The sequence below is a fragment of the Homalodisca vitripennis genome, unplaced genomic scaffold (genome assembly GCF_021130785.1).
Source record: "Homalodisca vitripennis isolate AUS2020 unplaced genomic scaffold, UT_GWSS_2.1 ScUCBcl_3374;HRSCAF=8876, whole genome shotgun sequence".
In the NCBI taxonomy this organism is placed as follows: domain Eukaryota; kingdom Metazoa; phylum Arthropoda; class Insecta; order Hemiptera; family Cicadellidae; genus Homalodisca; species Homalodisca vitripennis.
In genome coordinates, this window is record NW_025779485.1 from 29,028 (window position 1) to 38,226 (window position 9,199).

The window sequence follows — 9,199 nt, forward strand, 5'->3', positions numbered from 1 at the left end:
TTCGTTTTACGTCAATGTTGTCTCGAGCTTTAAAAAAGGGGGTTTATTACTTATAATCGTCTATACGTCTGTGAATTTCTAAGTTTTTACAAATTTTCTTCTCCTCCTCGGTATAAGTACTATGAATCGCCTGACTAAGTATTGGCAACATACTTACTTTATCTTAGAATAAGTTTTTAATTTTATTCAATAATGTTTACAAATAAAATATACATTAGACTTTTAAACAAACAAATATTTAATACAATGCGATTCGTACTTTAAATTATATACATAAATCCAATGTCAGATTTTAAGTATGGTTTGAGACTGAGACGCATTGGAATTTGATTTTATACGTCATTTACTCTAATCCTTCAACAACATGGAGAATTGTACTGAAATTTGTATCTCAGCCGCGTAACATAATAATAACACAGCAGAATCTCTGCGGCTCGAATTTTACATAAACCTATTAAGATTAGTTCAGTTTTTTTATTAATGTGCTATTGATTGGTACTTGCTAAGGATAGGTCGATTGTGGCTACTGCAGGAGAGTCACGAGATGACCCGTTGTCTCTTTGCATACCAGGAAATTGAAGGCACTAATACCCTCTCTTGAAGTTCTAACTACAATCGTGTGCACTACAAGTGCCTGCAAAACAAGGTGATACCAATACAATACACTGATGCACCGTGTACTAGGCCAGGGGTCGTCTCGTCGCCTACAATAGTAACAAAGCTACACCTCGTCCATGTATACAATAATCTTTTCTTCATATTCGCCTTAAATATTTACTTGGGTATATCACCCGCAAATGATATTATAAATTAGCACACTCATTTATTGCTTATGTTATAAACTCATCAGCCTGTCATTTAAAATGTTCTTACAGTTTTCACTTAAAGAACGTTTAAGTGGCGACGTAAAACAGAGATGAAAACGAGGCAACGATTTTCCCACCGATACTTCCCATTGCACAACTAAACTGCACCGGTTTGAACATTCGATCCGGTGTTCTTTTCTCCTCCAGGTTACACCATCCGGTGTCCGGGCGAGACGGATTGTCCGTCCGTCCGTCTGTCCAATAGCCTTTTGTTATCTCATTGTTGCTTTATATCCCAGAGAAGAAGTGAGGGAAGTGAAGTCCACGTCACGTAGGTAGCTCCTAGCTACACAGCTCACAGTGGCTCAGCCAGGATCCCCAAAAATTGGAGGGAGGGCTGGGTTACTCAGAGTTTATACGCAATGGATTAACGCAATAAAGACCAATGACCAATTTAGTTAATACTTTTTTATTGCTAAAATAGTGTGGTTTATTATTTTCAATGTGTTTTTTTTGCAGAATATGATTGAATGTCATATGAGAACTAACGGTTGGAGGGTTTATAACCAATATAACTCCTTCTGGATACTCAATTGACTGATAGTTATCAAGCTACATCCTTTGATATAAATGCAATGCGTACTTAAAACTCGTAGAAATTTTAGAAGACATTCATGTTTAAAACAGAATCAATTAATATTTCTTCGAAAGTATTTTATTATTACGAGTACTTCATGTCTAATATTTTCCACATAAGTATTATATCGAACTACATAAATGAGACTCTTATATGGGATTTTATAAGTAGAATATTATTTTTATTTGTCAAACTTTGTATTGGCACGTTTAACCTGAACTAAAAGTTGAACAAACAGTATGCAGTATGTATACAATAATATTTTAATCCCGAAAATTCGATTTAATTAAATCCGATTTATTTTAATCTGATTATTTATTTTTTATTGTTTACCCATTATCAAACATATATAGGTACTGGAAATGTGTCACACGTCAATTCTCGTGTTACATGTTTTATCTTTCATTTCAAAACAAGCAAGACGTGACAGCGCTCTCGCGACAATTTCCCTAGCTACTGGACTGAAGCGTTACGCATGCTCAGTGTGTGAGAACGGAGTGCGTAGCGCCAGCGCTTTCTACGCGCGATAAGGCAGCAGCCAGACCACGTCCGAGAAAGTGACTCCATTTCCCCAACCTCGGCGTCGCGTTGTAGATAAAACCGGCATCTGTCACCGGACACGAACAGTCAGGAGATAATAAGAACTGCAGAGACGTGTCGCAGAGTCGCAGACCGAGCTATCAGTCTCGTTTGCGTAAAATAGTTGGCCTCAGGACGTAAGTATTCGTGTTCAGGGGTCTTCAGTTGTAACGGTCTGAAGAAGCTATTGTCAGTTTGCGTTCTTTGGGTTCTCTCAAATCTTTAAAAGTGATAATGTTTTTTATGGTAAATAAAATTTACAGATAAAACATTGTTTTTTATCTAATTATACTGTCGTTTACTGTCAACATTACAATTTGATTCCTCCGCCATGTTCCAGAATCAAAGTTTGAGCTTTTATATTTAATTTGTTACTTAGCATTGCATTCAGTTGCATTATAATTTAAATATGTACAAATATTGTCCGTAACATACGGTTTTAAACACTGTGACCAATTTTAAAGGTTTTTTCGTCGAAAAGAATTTATTGTCTCTGTATAGGATCTTAATCCCCTTAGAGACGCATCAGTTGTTAAGAACAAGTTACTGCCTGTCATCGTCAACAACCTTAGAATAGAATTGGATTTTATTAAAGCTACCAACAATCTTGAGGGACGGAGACGATTTTGTTAGCTCTTTTTCAATCATATGTTTATCTGTAAACATCAGCAACATGCTAACTTATACATTGTATTTGCTCTGTTAAAATAATGTCTATCTCAGATGGAACTGGTGACGTTATTTTTTTGCCGAGCTAGGCCTTTGAACTGGTCTCTGGTCGTCTTAGAGCGTCTAGTTCTAGGCACCTTCCGATCTGAAGTTTCAGTTGTTAGGGAGCATCATGGACAGGGATTGTTGGACTCCAAAATTAATTTTTAACCCGACTTGTAAACAATGTAGTGCACTAAAATAACATTTTCCCTATGCATTGTCTAAAGCACCACAAGCGAGCCAGACTTATTTTTCTGTTATTATAGATTGATGACTTTCTACGACTGCTTTAGATAGCAAAAGAATTTATCATTATTCGGATAATGGAATAATCACATTAAAGTATCACAATAATGGGAATTGGAAAACCATATTCAATACTCTTATTCCACGTTAAAGCCGTAAAATAAATCCAACGTATACAGGTAACATTTCGTGAATAGCTTTCTCTTCGTTTACTTACCACGAAAATTGACCCAATTATCTGCTTCGTTCTCCCCACCTCTCAGTGACGAATTGTACATCCTGTCGTCCGCGCAGGAGAAACCAACCAGACTTGCAAACAAGGAATGGCTGTAATTAATCAGAGAGAGGGATGCGAGACGAAACGAGCGTAGCGAACAAATCATAGCCTATGGTCGGTTTGGTCGCTTCAACCAAACTATATATTAGCAGAAGTATTGCAGGTTTACGTTCACTAGTGCTTTGCTTTCTTGGTTTAATATAATTCGTATTTTATGTTAACTTCCATAAAATTAGTACTTTTGAAACGGTGCAGGTAGGTGTGGAAAATTTATTTGGTGGAATGTACTTTTGTTTACTCCTTGATACAATTATAATTTTTGGATTGGTAAATTCAGCCTAAATTTTAATTACATTTATTCACTTAATTAATATGTTGGTTTGAAAGAGGCTGATTGCTTAGTCGCAATCCACATCTTTAAACAAACATACACATCAGAAGTACCTATCTAAATAGTTTATAAATACAATTGTTTTATAGTAAAAACTCACATTACTTTTGTATGATTTTGAAAATATATCGCGAAAAAATAACAACATCTAATAGTCCATTTTACGAGCTTATGTAGGTGTAGAACAAGTACAAGCTATTGGAATATGTAAGTAATTTTTAACCTGTAGATAAGCTTGTTTTGATCGAATGTTTAGAAAAGAACTTCATAACCAATGTTTATTGGCTGGAATTTAAGTGATAATCAGAGTAACACCACTTCAAGCTCTTTCAATATTCATAATTTACTAAACAAATATTTTTCATAAATAATTACACAATAAATTTATAAAATAAATTAATGCTTTTAATGAATGACTGTTGAAATTGAGAGATAAAATCTTAGTATGAATTGTAGCGTCTATCTTCCCAAATTCCACTTTAGCCACTGGTGCTCATTGGCCAACAAAGATCTAAATCAAGGTCCGGCTAGTTTACGACACACAATAATTATAACATTCCATACTGACACACCCGGTTGGCAACACTGGAAGCGTCTTGGCAACATCGCAGGTCCTTGAACTCGGCGCTCAGCTGGAGCAGTGGCTTTCTTCTTCTTCTCCACTGATCCAGCTGCCTCCAGTGGTGCTGCCACCTCTATCTCTTCTTCTCATAACAGGTTGATGTGTTTGTAGGTCTCCTATTAGAGCTCTAGACTCATGTTTCGACCTTCTTGGGACTATCTGGCACTTGGTGCGGCCGACAGAATGTCCATAGATTTATGACTGGGGCTGATTCAACATTTTCCTGTAATATGTAGCCTTACAAAACTCAATTTCAGAGTACCTAGGTACTTCAGAGTGGGCTTTAAAGAGATTTTAATGCTATCTATGTTATTTTACGTTCACACCATTAAATATTTAGAAGACATCATTTCATATTTAGATTACACAAATATAATAGAAATCAGAAAATCATTTGGTGACAAAGAGATTAATGGAAATTTGGTTTTAATTACACACAAAAGACTTCGAAACGTCCTCGTCCATTATCTAGTAATAAATTGATACCTGTGACATCTACAAATATCACGAAACCAAATAAGCGGTGAAAACCAGGATTACATTAGATACGTGACTTTTGGATGTTCCATGAAATACCATGTCCAGTGTAGGAACAAGATGGGTCAGCTCGTGCATAGAGAGTGGTTAATGTACTATAATGGATGAGGAAATGCGGCATCAGGAGATAATAACGAACAACCTTTGGCCCATTATACCAACGGGCAGATTATGGTAATGTGCAAACCCAAGAGGGTTATATAATAATACAGGATTCCATCCTTTCCTTCAGGCTCGTTCCTTTCATTCGCAAATCGCAAGATATTCCTGAAATTAGATTCTGCTGAAGAGATGAAGATATACTTCAATAACTCGTATCTACCTTAGAATACTTTATACGAATACAGTATAATTGGGTGCATATCTGAGACTGTCGCGATTGTAATATGGATGTAGATAGTTTGAAGTCAGAGTGGATTTAGAAATGCATTTAAACCGACATCTATCCGTAATACCTGATTGCCGTAATACCTGATTGAATAAAATAAACACTTTTGAAAATGGTCTATCCACCTTTTGCCTATGAATAAATCAAATTTCGAATTGTAAATGGCTGTTGAGAACCTATTAATATAATAAATATACCCCAATGTCCGTGATTCACTGTACAGTTAAAACTGTAGAGTTATCTTGGTTGACTTTGGATATTGAGATATTACAGGAAACTTGATAATAAAATGTTTTTTTAGATTATAATGCAAGGCTAGGTTCACAAATTGCATCCATACCTAGAGCATCCATACTTCAAAGCTGTTACCCAAACCGGGTGGGTCCGTGAGGACCGAATCCGCCAGGGCCGAATAGTGAAATTTTCCGCCAAGACCGAAAACGAAACTTTCCGTCAGCTCCGAAAATAATCCGCCAAGGTCGAAACATGGACTTTCCGTCAGCTCCGAATTCTAACGTAAACATTCCTATAACCTCGAATACTTATTCGTAGAGTCCGCCAGCTCCGAAATAAGATATTGTCCGTGAGATCCGAATATGTAATATTCCGTTAACACCGAATCCTATAGGGATGAAAGCAGTTGCAATCCAGTAAGGCCGATAAAACTCAATCGTCCGATAGGGCCGAAACTGAAGCATTCCGTCAGCGCCGAATTATAGCAGGAGCAGTCCGTTAACTCCGAATAAATACGTAACAGTCCGCCAACTCCGAATTGGGATTTTTCCGCCAAGTCCGAATCTGATTCTTTCCGCGAACGTCGAATATTGGACTCGCCCCCAAGCGGAGAGGTATGCGCGCAGTCGGTGAAATGGGAGGAGCTTAGTGGCGAGTCCGCCCAGGCCAGGGGGAATCACAGGGGGTCCCCCAATCACAGTGTTCCGGTTCACGAGCTCCTCATGCAGCGGCATAATGAGGTGATCGCAACCGGCGGAGAGAATGAGTGGTGATGGAGGGGCCCCTCTAGTGGTGGGAATAATCGAATGAAAATAACTGGTTAGTTCGGTTATTTTATTTTAACCGATTAGTCGGTTATTTTTGCTGTATCCAGTTAAATTAGTCTATAGACTAATTTTTCTATAAGTTAACTGGTTGTGAAGACTTAGTCTATATTTGAGAATTAATCGTTGATTCTGTTCGGTTATTTTAAATTAGTCTTTAGATAAGTTTTTTCTACCGACTAATTTTTCTATAAGTTAACTGGTTGTGAAGACTTAGTCTATATTTGAATTAATCGTTGATTCTGATCGGTTATTTTAAATTAGTCTTTAGATAAGTTTTTCTACCGACTAATTTTTCTATAAGTTAACTGGTTGTGAAGACTTAGTCTATATTTGAATTAATCGTTGATTCTGATCGGTTATTTTAAATTAGTCTTTAGATAAGTTTTTCTATCGACTAATTTTTCTATAAGTTAACTGGTTGTGAAGACTTAGTCTATATTTGAATTAATCGTTGATTCTGATCGGTTATTTTAAATCAGTCTTTAGACTAGTTTTTCTACCGACTAATTTTTCTATAAGTTAACTGATTGTGCAGACTTAGTCTGTACTTGAATTAGTCGTTGATTCTGATCGGTTATTTTAAATTAGTCTTTAGATTAGTTTTTCTACCGACTAATTTTTCTATAAGTTAACTGGTTGTGAAGACTTAGTCTATATTTGAATTAATCGTTGATTCTGATCGGTTATTTTAAATTAGTCTTTAGATTAGTTTTTCTACCGACTAATTTTTCTATAAGTTAACTGATTGTGCAGACTTAGTCTGTACTTGAATTAGTCGTTGATTCTGATCGGTTATTTTAAATTAGTCTTTAGATTAGTTTTTCTACCGAATAATTTTCTGCAAGTTAACTGGTTGTGCAGACAGTCTATACTTGAATTGCTCGTTTATTATAATAAGTTATTTTTATTACTGAAATATCGTTCTTTAGCGATTAACTTTCGGTTAACTTTGGTGATTCGTAATTAAAATAAATTATAATTTTGCAATTTGAACGGTAATTATTTTGTAGTGTTATAAATGATATATGATAATATAACTTTTTAAAATGTTATGACTATAACGTATGCACAGAAAAAAGTAATAATACAATTACAGAATTTCGTTTTCAATTACGGTTCTGCCAGTGCGGGTTTGCTTGGAATTTTTTGATTGTATATTCAGGTCCGAACTCAGACCGGGTTTTCGTACAATTTTCTTCCGGAGCCAGTCACACGTCTATATGAAGGGACTGTGTCTGGTGGGGGGACACGACGGGGCCCGACCGAATATCTTTACCAGGGCTCGCCAAAGCTAAGTACGGCCGTGAGTAAATTGGCCGCGCCGCGCCGCGTACCTGTCTCAACAGGAATGGTTCATTCCCCCACCACTCCATCCCTAAACTGTGGATAGAATTTAAAAGGTAATCGGTTATTCATTCGACTAAAATAACCGATTAACGACAAAAATAACTGACTGGTTAGTCGGTTATAAAATCCATTCGGTTATCCCATCACTTCGTACAGGTCAGACTGCGGCGGGCTCCGCAACAGGAAGGTTCATTGTTCTCTCGCTCCATTGTAGAGAAGAATGTTATGTGATACATATAAATGACTCAATTAGTCCATCAATGAGTACAATTTGAATGGTATTTATTCTACGTCATAATTATGTTGGAAAAGTGAACGACATTTTAAGAAATAATTTTAAAACTCACATGGAGCTTGAATATTGTATGAACATATTTAGAATAGAATAGAATATATTTATTTTTCGAAAGTAATTACAATCTATCACAACTAAAATAATCTGGTGCAAAATTATCAAAAAAGATGGTAATAATATTAATTCACATAATATAGTCTTAAATTTGACTGCAATTAAACTATACAATATCACAAATTATCATAATTAAAAGAATAAAAATACTATATATAAGTTTAAATGCAACACACATATTCTAGTATATATCCAATATATATTTTACTTTCAAAAACATAGGGCCTCTAAGGCAAAGCCTGTGTAGAGGTTCCTTCTCCAAGATTAAACATTTTGCGCTACAAAGATTTTTATATTTTATTTAACTACATAAATTCCCACTAAATAAATGCATTGTGGCAATATAACTTCAACAAACCTAGCCGCTTAGAATAATGTTTGTTTCTTTACGATATAGATTTAACACAAATTAAACTTGTATATTAATAAGGTGATCAATATTATCTTTTTTTAAAAGCCAAAACTTCAATTTTTTTGCAAACAACTTAGCATTTGTACAATTTGCAATGCTTTTCGGAATAATATTAAAAATTCTAGGACCCATAAAACAATAACTTTTTGTAAAAAATGTCAAATTTGGCTTGGGTACTTCCAAACGTTCTTTACACCTTTACACATTTAATAACATCAAGTGTAGTCACATTTTCCTTCATCAATAAGTATAATCCTCATTATCATTATATTTCCACTACAATTATTGTACGTAAAATTTAGTTTTAGGAATTTGTGTTGAGTCTACACAGTCAATTCCTTGGTAATATATGCATCATATTTTCATTAGCACATCAACTTTATAGGCATATAGTTAATCGTTTGTTTACATGTGGCCTGTAGTTAATAGTTAGTTAATCTCATTGTAGTTCTAGTATGGGCCGGGTATTTATAGAATACTAGCTGTTACCCGCGGCTTCGCACGCAATCTTAGAAACCAAAGTCCTTATATTACTTAGTAAAAGCAATTATGATGTAGGCTAATATGATGGAAGTCCTATAAAAATTTTAATTTGTAGGCATACATCAGGTAGATATTATTTAAGTTCATGGTAAATAGTATCAGAGTTTAACTCAATTATTAAATCATGTTTGGCACATGTGGGAGCATTTCTGGTTAAAATTAATTATGTACATAACGTCACAGCTGAATCTGCCTTGTCATCCCGATCAAGAAAAGACAAATCTCAGATCATA